At 48.2% G+C, this 12,452-nt stretch overlaps 1 long non-coding RNA gene across 1 annotated transcript; it reads right to left on the minus strand.

Annotated features, from left to right (window-relative positions):
• Positions 1-1,164: 1,164 nt before the first annotated feature.
• LOC109146063 lies at positions 1,165-12,112 on the minus strand. Its single transcript, XR_002047836.3, has 4 exons — positions 11,863-12,112; positions 11,568-11,745; positions 2,380-2,417; positions 1,165-2,002 (listed from the first exon to the last, which is right to left on the minus strand). It is a non-coding gene; the product is annotated as an uncharacterized LOC109146063 (long non-coding RNA).
• Positions 12,113-12,452: the final 340 nt, after the last annotated feature.

Raw genomic sequence — 12,452 nt, forward strand, 5'->3', positions numbered from 1 at the left:
GGAAGTGCCCAGAGCAACCTGGGATAGTGGAAGGTGTCCCTGCCCATGGAATGAGATGATTTTCAAGGTCCCTTCCCACCCAAACCATTCCATGATTCCATGATTCTGTAATTTCATATAATTCGGCTTTTACTTTCCTTCTCCCGACGGCTCTGGACACCCCTCCAGGCTTCTCCTGCCCTTCTTAATGATCCCACTTGGATAGAAATTCCTCCAGCTGAAAGTCAGGGATTTAAACCCCATTCCCAGCTTGTGACAAAGCCTTTCCCGACAGAGCACATCTTAATTGGCCCTTAATTAATTGGGATAAAGGATCAGAGGAGCCAAGCCCAGCTCCATCACTCCTTGTGTCCTACTGGCTTTTCCTACAGGTGCCCTGTTGGTCCTTGGGCCACAAAAGGCCTCAAATTAATTACAAATAAATGTCATTAATTTGATGAGGTTATCTATCCTTCAACTCTAGCTATGGATGGAGCATCATGGAACCATGGAATCATGAAGGTTGGAAAAGACCTTTAAGGTCATCAAGGTCCCCTTGTTTCAAAGCGCCACAAAGCAGACAAACCATTTTTATTTCCTTTTCAGAGTTAGATTTTGTGAATTCCTCCCTGGAACTGGAAAGATCCTGGAGTTGTTAAGGAGTCTCTGCACAAGTGTTTGACAGAAGTAGGGATTTGCAGGCCACCCCAAAATATGAAATCCAGAACCTGCCAGTGTTCCCTGGAGTCCCCATCCCACCAGCACCCGCAGCATCACGGGGAGAGCACACTCAGGGAGCAACCAAGAAAATCCAGGGAAAATCCAAGCCCTCCTGGCTCACCCCTCAGGCAAATCTCTCTCCCCAGAACAAGCCAAGATTCATTCCTGGCCAAAATTCCTGCTGTAACTCCAAGCACGGCTTGATGAAGTGATTTTTCCTGACATCACGATGCGAGTCACTGTCAGAGGCAGGGCTTGAGCGGGGGGCAGCTTTCCTGGGAATGCTCCAGCCCTTCCCTGAGCCAAGCTCCCGGTACCTGCAGGCAGCTCCCCCTTGGAAAAACACACAATTTTCCAAAGGTGAGGGAGTTTTGGGTTACTAGGAACACAAATCATTACGGGTAAAACTGCATTCCCGTTTTATTGTATTTGTTTTATTTATAATTTTATGACTTATTCCACATTTTCCATATTTTCCATGTGTTTCACGTCACGCTTGTCCCGTTCAGGCCTTTACATGGAAACTTGGGCTCCTCTCCACGTGCTGAACCTTCCTAAACAGCCTTGGTTCGTTGTTTGCTTGGCTGCTCCCATCCCTGGAGCCCGTGCCTGGAAAAGCTGGGAGCGTTCTCCCACCTGGGAGCAGGACGAGGCCAGAAGGGAACAAAAGCGACTGGGAACGGGATGAATTGTTGAAAATAAAATCCATCCAGCTGGAGCAGTGACAAAGAACAGTCGGAGCCTCCCCTGGTTTGGGTTGTGGGTTTGCTCAGGGCTTTAAATTGTCAAAAAATGGGATTTTTCCAGGCACGTGCACACCCGGATTTCCCACCAAGTCCAAACCACAGGCCAGGAATGACAGGGAAACTCCTCCTGGTGCTGCCAGGTTCCTTCCCCACTAGAAGGTGCTCTCACGGATCTGCAGGCAGAGCTCATTCCCCATTTTCCCCTCTCCTGGGTGCACAGATTTTCTTTCTCTCTCGAATCTGGAGCAGATCAGGATTGTTCAGCGGCGCCGCTTTTAGCTGCTCTTCCAAGGCTTTGTGCCAACAGGAACATTGGGTCAATCCGCAAAAAAACCCTGGAAAATCTGCTGCAGCATCCGGGATGCTCCTGACAGGAGCTGCTGGCACGGGGCTGGCAGTTGGCATCGGGCTCGGAGCGTTTCACACCAGCTCAGCTCTCCCTCACCAGTCTTGCACCCTCCCTGACCCCCCTGCTCATTCTCATTCAGTGCAATCCCACCACAAGAGTCCCAAATGAGCCAATATCGTCTCCCTGATGGCAAAAGGATGCTCAATTCCTGCAAAAAAAACCCCAGGAAAAACTCAACAAGTTCACTCTAAATTCTGCAAAAGACTTTTTCATCTCAGAATCTCCACTGGTTCAGGGTTTGCAGGCAGGGGAGGGGGCGAGGAGCTGGGATTAAAACACCTGGCCAAGTAATTAAGTTCATTAAAAGGTTTAAAAGTTTACCTGGATCATATCTCTGATGGCAAAAGGATGCTCAATCCCTGCAGAAAAACTCCGTAACTCAACAAGTTCATTCTGAACTCTACAAAAGACTTTTTAATGTCAGAATCTCCACCAGTGCAGCGTTGGCTGGCAGGGCAGGGGATGAGAAGCTGGGATTAAAGCATCTGGTGAGATAATTAAATTCACTAAAAACTAAATGTTTACCTGAATCGTCTCTCTGGTAGCACAAGGATGCTCAAATCCTGAAAAAAAAACCCAAAAATTCAACAAATTCACTCTAAATTGTACAAAGGGATTTTTTAATCTCAGGAGGGTTTGCAGGCAGGCGAGGGGCCGAGGAGCTGGGATCGAACCATCTGGCCAGGTGATGAAATCCCCTAAAAGCTATAAAAGTTTACCTGAATCATCTCTCTGAGGGCAAAAGGATGCTCAATTCCTGAAAAAAAAAACCCAAGCCCATAACTCAATGAGTTCATTCTAAATTCTACAAAAGACTTTTTCATCTCAAGAACTCCACCAAGGCAGCGTCTGCAGGCAGGGGAGGGGGCGAGAAGCTGGGATTAAAATGTCTGGCCAGGTAATTAAATTCATTAAAAGGGTTAAAAACTTACCTGGATCGTCTCTCTGGTGGCAAAAGGATGCTCAAATCCTGCAGAAAATCCCCCAACAACCCAACAAATGCACTCTAAATTGTAGACAGGGATTTTTTAATCTCAGGATCTCCACCAGTTCAGGGTTTGCAGGCAGGGCAGCGGGCGAGGAGCTGGCATTAAAACATCTGGCCGGGTAATTAAATCCCCTCCAAAGTTTGCACCCCAAAGCGTCCCCCCCCTAATTGATGGCCCCTAATTGATGTGCAGTGCCACCTCCACTCTCAGCACCCAGCACCCTCTGCTGCCCTCGCTCCCCCCACAGCTGACCCAGCACAGCCCCCCAGCAAAGCTGCAATTAGGGGGTGACTCTTAATCACGGGGTCTCGCTCGGAGAGCGGGGCAATGTTTCTGTGGCTCACACGCGCCAATTAAAGCTAATTTCAAATGGGAGTAATTGCACGGGGGCTCTGGAAACTACTGCAGAGGTCTTGTCCCCGGCAGCTGAGGGGCGTGGGGGGGTGTTTTGACAAGTTTGGAGCAGATTTCCATGGAATACCAAGGAGCTGCTCTATTTTCCTTGGAGTCGTTGGGCAGGAAATGGAGACTGTGAAAGGTCAGGCGGGGATGGAGGTGTTGTTCAAGCCCTGATCCGTGGGGATCTGTTTCCAGTATAAATCCTTCAGTCCCTTGATTCGGCCTTTCTGTGGGATCCCTGAGCAGGGGAAAGGGAAGGAGTGATCCATAGGGAAGAGTTTTTGGTGATTTGCTTTCACTCCTGCAAGGTGACACCCCCAGAATGTCCCTCTGCCCTCTGGAATCATCTGGAAACCTGGGGAGTCGGGGTTGAGGGACCTGGAAACCTCCAAAGAGTTGGTTGGATCTCCACCCCACCCCGAGCTTTGCACTGAAACTTTTAATTTACAGCACCAGCCTTGAAACTGCGACGATTCCGAGGCTTCTGCGGGGTCAGCGACGTGTGAACGTCACCCAGAGCGCAGCCGGAGCCTCTCGGGAGCTCAGCAGCCCCGGGAGGGTTTCATGGCAGGAGAACAGACTGGGATGAGCCTGGATTGTGCCACATGGTCCCATAATGAGCCATCTGGGAGCGCCGTGCCGAGCACGACCTTCCCTCCCCTCCCCTCGCTCCGTTTGGGCTCCGTCACTTCTCTTCTGAGGCCTCCCCGCTCTGCCCCACATTTGATGACCCCACAGACTCCAGCAGGGCACAGAGCAGAGCGAAAAATGCTAAGGGAGAGCAAATCCATCGCCAGCAGAGGGAAAACAGGCCTGTGGGAATGGGGCAATCCCAAAAAGGCAAAGACCCCATCTCCCAGTTGTCTCCATCACCTCCTGCCACGCGTGGCCAACCCAGGCTCCTCTCTCGTGCCACTTTCACCCCTAAATCATTTGGGGTTGGGTTTCAGAAGATGTTTCTGCTGTCACAAGATGCTGAGAGAAAACTGGGCAAGGTTTGGAAATGGCACTTTTATTTCCTTTTTTAGCTTTTAATTCCATTCAAAAGGAGAGCTGATACTTCTGTGTTGGAGCTGCATTCGCGTGCTGCCGCAGAATGAAATTAAATGGATTTATGAGCAGTTGCAGCATCAGGGAGTCCAAAAGTTTTACCTTCTTATAGGGCAAAATACAAAAAGGAAATAAAAGATGGGCCAGACTTGCCCTCACTTCAGTGTTGTCTTTGTGCCTGCAATATTTCAGATTATTTCAGGTAACACCACAGCAACTCACCCCAAAAACAACATTGCGGGGCTTCAGAAAAACCAAAACATGCAGTGAAACAGAACAGGAAAAAGAGAGAAATTAAACATCTCTGAGGCAAACGCAGAGCAGTGCAGACTGAAAGTGCACAACACGAGAAGAGTGGGATCAAACTTTTAAATCAATTTTTTTTCCTCTTTAAAATGAAATTATTGCAAAAGAGAAAATTAGTGAGACTTGGTCTTTATATTCGTTGCAAAGTGATGCTTTCAGTGAGGGAATCCAAGAAAAAAGACCTTTAAAGCATAAAGAGAGAAGCAGATTTATTTTATCGCAACCCCAACGTCACGCAAGCGGTGGCTGGGTGACGCCGATGAGCCAGAATGGCAGGAACTGGTTTGGGGGGTGGCTTATTAGCCCAAAACCATTCGGTTTGGGCTTTTTTTTTTTGGAGATTAAAAACTCTGGGTGTGCCCAGACACAACAGGACCCTTTTAGGGTGTCCCAGCCTGCAGGGCCAGGGCTGTGCCCACGCAGAGCTGAGGGCACCTGGCAGATGCCACCGCGGGCACCAAGCAGAGCCAAAAAATTCCCAGAGCCATTCCTGGTGCCTCTCCAAGCTGCCAGAGGAGTTTATGTTAACATCACGTGGCCGTCTCCAGCTGCATCTGTCAGCACAGCCCCTCTGGAGACCTTGCCATGGTGGGGGACAGGGCAGGGGGAAGAAAAAAAGCCAGAAAAAAGCACAAGCCAAAACTATCCATAAATATCCATAAAACTCCATCATGTTCACCCTCAAATCCAGGCTCCTCCAGCCTTGTCCATGTAAAACCTCCACAGAACCCTTTGGGGGGCAGCTTTTGAAGTGTTTTGAACACACAGGGAAAGAACACACGAGAGAAACTTGGCACGGAGTTTGGCCCAAGCAGCCAAGTTGGGCATGGAAATGAAAAAAAGTCGACAATAAAAGGTTATTTCTCGCCAAGTTTTAGTAAGAATTCAATATCTACCTTTTTTTCCCTGCTCTTTGCTTCGTTATTGGCCAACTTTATGGAAAACACTGCAGTGGATTTATTATAATTGGGGTTTTTCTCCTTTTTTTTTGGACCAAGCAGAAGTTCTTCTGAGCAATAATTGAGTTATGGCAGGAGAGGAGCACAGACAGGGGGTGAAGGATGCAGCATCCAAAAAAATCCTCGTTTCCACACCATTCTTTAAACTCAAGTGAGTTCCTGAGCTCCAGTGATCTAATCCTGCTGCTATTTATGATTTCTGAAATTATTTATTATAAAGTCTGTCCTGAAGTGGAAAATTCCCAGTGCCGATCCCATTTCCAAGCGGGAATTCAGCGCCGGGTGCTGCGAGTCAGTTGGGATAATAAACGTGCCACGGTGAGGAGGGGGATTTTCATGGAATGAGCATTTCCATCCCATTCCTGGGCCGCTGGATCACACAGGACACGTTTCACAAGTGGCTCCCAAGGCACTTTTCCAGCCCTGCGGTTGGGTGGCAGCTCCGCTCCAGGATGGCTCCGCTCTGTCCCAACCTGTTCCCACAGGCTCCTTCCTTGCCCCTGGGAATTCCAGGTGGATGGGCTGATTAGGAGCAAGCTCCTGGCTGACGTAGGCTGGGTATTTAACATCCTGCTCTGCCTCATCCCTACCTTTATTTTCTTTTTTTTCTGGAAAGGCAGAGTTTAAAAAATCGATTTCAAGGAAATGCAGGATTTGTTTCCACTTCTAAGACTTTAAGTGGAAGCGTCCTCATCATCTTCTGAAGGCTGTGGGAGTTTTGTCTGGATCTCCTGGGATATCTCACCTGGAAATGGGCAATTCCAGCTTGGACCAGCCCAAAATTCTGGGTGACTTGGAGCAAAGAAAGCTACAGCCTCTGAAATATCCAAATAAATCCGGGATGTTTTGGTGCAAGGACACAGATTCTGGATGCAAGATGACCCAAGATTTGAAAATCCAACCACCTCCATGGGACAGAAACGGAGTTGGGAATGACAAAAGAGGGATAAAAACCAGACTGAAAGATGAAAAGCAAAAAGGAACCACAAGCGTGGGATTGACAAGAAGTTTATGAGCTGCAGGTTTGGGCTGAGTTTAAACAAGAAGAGTTTCCTCTCTGCCTCTTGTCAATTAAAGAGGCAATTCCTTTTCAGGTGGAGCAGATATTCCATTTTCCCATATTCTCTTGCAAAAGTCCTTCCAAACGGAAGGATTTTTTTTAACAAGTGAAAATTTTCCCAGATATTCCATTCTCCCATGTGGTCTTGGAAATGTCCTTCCAATTTGAATTTTTTCTTTTAACACGTGAAAATTTTTCCCAGATGCTTCGAACTCTTTACAATTTTCTTTTGTCATTCCACCAAACAAGAACCTAAAGAAGAACCTAAAAAAAGGATCCATTCCTGTTTATGCTGCTGGAAGCCACAGCAATGGGAAAAGGAAATTTTATTCTATTTGGAGAGACTGGTTTTTTATGGAACAGAAAATACTCCTGGCCAAAGGAATTGTGCAAAGGGTGCTTTCCCTCCAGGAATATTTCATGGCAGTCACCTCCAAGCCCATGGTTGGGAGGAGGAGATGGGAATGTGGAATGGGATGGGATGGGATGGGATGGGAGAGCAGCACCCAGCTGGCGGTCAGGACTGTTCTGTGTGATCCCACAGCCTGCCAGCAGTCTCCATCCATGGATTTGGCTCCTCATGGATGAAACAGTTCCGGCTACCAGGGGTTCACAGCCCAACAAGCCTTGGCGAGCCCAACCTGTGCAAGGCGGGTGTGGCCACCCCTAATTCCAGCTTTTGGGAAGGACTTCCATGAGCTCACATATCAAGCCCATGGGAAGTCCGTTCCATGCTGTTCAGATGGATCTGGGAGCTGGCACAGCTGGTTCTGTGCGCCAGGAGTTGGACGGAAAATAAACACGGTGAGTAACGCCCAAGTCACGCTGGATGAGGCGTGTGGGGACTTGAGCTGGGACAAATCCCTGGGTGATGCCACCAGAGCCTCAAGGAATTGTGTCTGGTGGTGCTGACGATGCTGCACTCCATGAGTTCATCTGGAGAACACCTGCGAGTGAGGCCATGGGAACATCATCCGAAAATCCAGTTATCCCTGGGGCTTCGTCATCCTCAGCTCCCAAAAAACAGTCCCAGAGCTGCCATGGTGCCCTCAGCATTCACCACTCAAAACCAATATAAACCAGTATAAACCAGTATAAACCAGTATAAACCAGTATAAACCAGTATGAACCAGTATGAACCAGTATGAACCAGTATGAACCAGTATGAACCAGTACACTGTGGTCTCTTACCTGGTTGTTCTATGTCATGGTCATGTTTTAACTGATTTGCATCAGAGGGAGTGGTTTAAGTGAGGTTGCTAAAAATATTTTACAGTTCTGTAAAGCATTTGATGGTTGGACTTGATGATCTTAGAGGTCTTTTCCAACCTCAACAATTCCCCAATTTGCAGTGGTCCAAGAGCCCTGGATGGATCTCCTGAAGAGAATCCAGCCACTCACTCATCCCTTGGGCCGAGGGGACTCCGAGTCTCACCCAAGTGCGAGACCCTCCAAGATCAGTGGGACATCTCACCTGGCCAAAGAATCTGGAGCTTTCCAGCTTTCCTGGGTCACTGTCACCATCTCAACCCACATTAGAAGGGAATTTCTTCAGGGCTCTGCCCCTCCCATTTGGAAGCCCTTGGTGACAGTGCAGTGACAGTGCCATTTTTATCTCTGGCTTAGATCTGGGTGCAAGATCAGCACATTTAGAATTTATAAATTGGTCAACTGAGCTGAAAACTGAAGGTCTGAGCACCCCCAGGAACCGGCAGCTGCTCAAAAGTTACTCCAAGTTTTTCTGCTCGGTCTTTGCCAGTGATAAATTAAAAAGGATGGACTCAGCTGAGGACAAGATGTAATTGCACATCAACATTCCAAAGGAATTACCGAGAGCTGGGTGACTAAATCCTGTTGCTGATCTGGACCTAAACCTGGAGCAGGATACAACAGATTGAGAGATACACACACCTTTGCCAGCGGGTTACACAATCCCACACTCCTACGGCTTCCAAGAACATCTCCAGCTCTGGCTGCTGCTCCCATGGGCTGATGGCATCACCAGGAGGTGCTCATTTGTTCCAGACAGTGAAAGTGGCACAGGCTGGAAGTTTCCCATAAGGAATGAGGCTGATCCATGCGTCATCCGAAAGTCCTCCCCCACACACGGCGCTGCAGCCGTGGCACTAAATTTAGTACTTGCCACGAACTCGTGAGCAGGCGTCAGAGCTTTCCCTAAACACCCTAAAAACGAGGTGTTCCTTAGCAAGGATCACTTTCTCCCAGCTTTTCCTCCTGGGCTGAAGCTTCCACCTTCTTCACCCCAGAGAGGGGCTTGGATTTGGTATGAGGAAAGCAAAGTGAGAAGGGAAGTTCCGTTTTCCTTGCCCTCGATGAATCCCACCACAGGGATTTACCACCTGGAATATTTCCTGTCAGGAATTCGATGCCAACCTGCAAGAGAGAAGCGTTGGGGAGGCAGAAGGAAAAAAAGGAAGGGAGGTGATGGTGAAGCCTCTCTCACCTTCTGGTGGGGATAAACCCAAGGGATCCCAAACCTAGGGACAACCAGCAGTGTTTTAACCACGGGATATTGTTGAGAAAGGCTGGCTGAGATCCTGAGAGCAGCTCGAGAGCTGGCCAGGCCAAACAGAGCAGTTTGTTGTTGTTTTTTAAAATCTTCATGAAGAGATGGGCAGCGTTCCCCTCTTCACCTCAGGCCAAAGGGCTCTCCTGCGATCCCCAACATTGAAAAGGGGACGGGAGGGGAAAAGAAACCTCAGGAAACAAAAGTGATTTGGCCCTGCTGATTAAAGCCAGTTTGTGTTTCCTCGGGAAAATCTGGGTTTGCTCAAGGTTTGCTCAGCTCTGGGCTCTTCCATCCACATCAGGTTTGGTTTAATGACTCTGGAGTTTATGAATCCATTAATTTTATTCCTGAAGGTTTCATAATAACAATGCCTGGGTTTTTCACGCAGCACTTCCCAGCCACGTGTGTGGAAATGCGCTGCAAATGGGCAATTAAGGGTCAGCCCCGTGCTGGAGATGGGGAAACTCCAGCGGAATCCAAGGAAGAAAATTCCTAAAAACACTGCCAAAATCAGGCCTTTAGTCTGAGCTTCAAAAAATTGGAGTGAGGGCCTGAAAAAACTCACAGGGACAATTCAGCAAGGGACAAATGGAAAGCATTTCATGGAGCAAAGGGGAAGGATTGACCTGGGAATGATCGATGTGGGAATGCCCGATGTGGGAATGCCCGATGTGGGAATGACCAGGGGAGCCTGGTGTGGCTCATCTGTGGTCAAGGAGGAGTCCCTGGTCACCTGCCACCACAGGGCACCACCCAGGCACTCCTGAGCCACTGCCCATGGAGGAACCATCCAAAACGAGCACCCAGGAGCCCTGGAGGTACCAGCACCATCCATGAGGAGCTACCAGCAGGTAATGGATGAAAAAATGGGAAAAGATCCGAGCCAGAGCCTCCAGAGCCTCCATCGTGTTTCAGTGCCGTGAGCCTGCCCACGGATCATCCCGCAGGAGCCACACGTGCATCCAATTCTCTGATGCCAGGTCTGGCTGCGCCGTGATCCACATAAATCCCAGATTCCTGACAGCGCCTTCTCATCACGGAGCTGGGGCTGGGAGGGGAGAGGGAGAGAGGGAGAAGGCTCTCGGCAGCAGGCACAGCTCCCCACTCCTCGTGGCCTCTCTCCTCCCCAGTAATCCCCCTGGATTTCATCCCTCAGCTGATCCCATGCGGGTCCCATTTCCCCCAGCGGAGTGGGATGGCAGATAAAGCCCTCCCGCCACCCGAGGCCTGTGAGCAACTGCTCCTGATTAAAGAAGTGTACTAGTTTGAAAACAAACCAGTGGGAGGCACCAAGTCAGAATAACAACTTAATGGGGAAATTAAAGAAAAGGAAAAACTCAAAGAAAACACTGGTTCAAACTGACAGAGTCAAGATGCAACCTGACACCCTGTTAGGCAGGGTGGTGGTAGCAGTCTGGTAGAATGGTGGCTGCAGTCCTCTGAAGCGGTGATCCTGTAGAAAAAGGGTCTGCTCTTCCTCAGAAGGTCCAGTGGTGGCTGTGTAGCTCCTGTCCTCTGGAAATCCAGTGGGAAGGGTTTTCTCTGGTGTTCAGAATCCCAGATTATATCCACGATGGGATGCTTGGTTCCTCCCTCTGGGTGGAGCATCTCACAATGGGGTAATGAGTCATGAGGCCAAAGTGTTGATTAGGCTCATTAACAGAAGATAGTCCGGAGGGAGTTATCTCTGAGACATGCGGCTGGACAATGATGGGCCATGAACAGAAAGATGGTCTGGGGGGAGGAGGCAAGGAGACACTGCCCCTCCTGATTTCAACAGCTCATGAGGATGGGAGTAGAATACACTGCAACCCAGGACAAGAAGGAAAAACTCTCTGGATGGAACTCAGGAGAGGCTGGGAAGGGCTCCCCACACCATCCCAAATTCCCTGGAGATGCTGGGTTCAGGCTCTGCGTGCTCATCCTTGGGCTGCTCCTCTCCTGCTGCTTTCTCACCTGGAGTTCACCGGCACAGGGAAATTCCTGCCTTTTTAATACTCTCCCAGCTCACTTTATCTACTTGAATAAATATTAAATATATGAAATAATTTCAGTGCTATTAGTAATAAATCCACACATTTTGAGACAGGAGATTTTAAGAGGCGGAGTTTTTAATCCAAAATATTTGTGTGAAAAGTCAGGAGGGTTTTTTTTCTCTTTCTTTAAGAGAATGGAAAGTAAAGCCAGAAAATGTGCAATTTAAAAAACAAAAGGGAGGGATTCATAAAGCAAAAAACTCTCCCTCTTCTCTTTTTGGGGTGGGAATTAAGAGGTGTTATTCGGGGCCTGATCAAGTGAAGTAACAGAGAAAAAATCAACCAACCTGGGGGCATTTCCACCTGATATTTTTAATATAAAGACGTGAAATCCTAAAATGGACCCGAAAGAAGATTTCTATTCCTTCAGAATTTCCCTCCTACCTGTTGCCAGTGTTGCTGCAGGGATTGTCATCCCCTGGCAAGTGTTGAAATCCCATCGTTTGAAATCAGCTGGAATTTCGAGGAGGGAGGGAAAATGTGGGAAGAGGATTCCCGTCTGCTGAGAGCTGCACCAACACTTCCCCACCGAGAACTTCTCATTCTTGGAAGTTTCTCCTTCCTAAACAAAAAAAGCCAATTAATTCAGGACTGAATTAATTAATTTTTTGTCCCAAAATCACCTCCCAGCACCATCAACAACATTTTGCTTCACACATTCCTTCATTTATGAGTTCACCTGGGAGGATGAGTCTAAATTTCCAGCCTTCCTCTTCCGTGGCCATCCATCAGGTTTTCCATAGGTTTTTTCATGGTTCAAGCTGCTTTGTTGCCCTTCCAGCTGCTGCCTCCCCTTCTCATGGCTCTGGAATCATCCTTCCCTTGGTAGGAGCCTCTGTTCCACCTGGAGAACGAAGGATCCTGCACCTAATCTCAGCTAATTCCATTAAAACCAGCTCCTGTGCTTTGAAGCTGCCAGCAGAGCTCACGAGAGGAGAAGAGCAAAGAAAAATGTACAAGAGAAACACAAAACACAAAAAGATACTGAGAGGGAAGGAGATGCTGAATGGCCAAAAGGGAGTTAATGAGAGCCAGAAACTCCAGTTGGAGAAATGTTGATTTTATTTAGCATTAATTGCAGGAAAGAGCCTATAAAGTGTGGTAAAAAATTATTAAGTACCACTCTGCAATGCCAGCTTTGTGCCAGCCACCCCCACGAAACAGGTGTATTATTCCTAGTTCCCAAGGTATAAATAAAGAATTGCTTTTCCACATCTTTTTTTTTTTATGATGGCATTTCATTATTTTTTACTGCCATATTGTTATGGC

Source organism: Corvus cornix, chromosome 18 (genome assembly GCF_000738735.6).
Source record: "Corvus cornix cornix isolate S_Up_H32 chromosome 18, ASM73873v5, whole genome shotgun sequence".
Taxonomy (NCBI): Eukaryota; Metazoa; Chordata; class Aves; order Passeriformes; family Corvidae; genus Corvus; species Corvus cornix.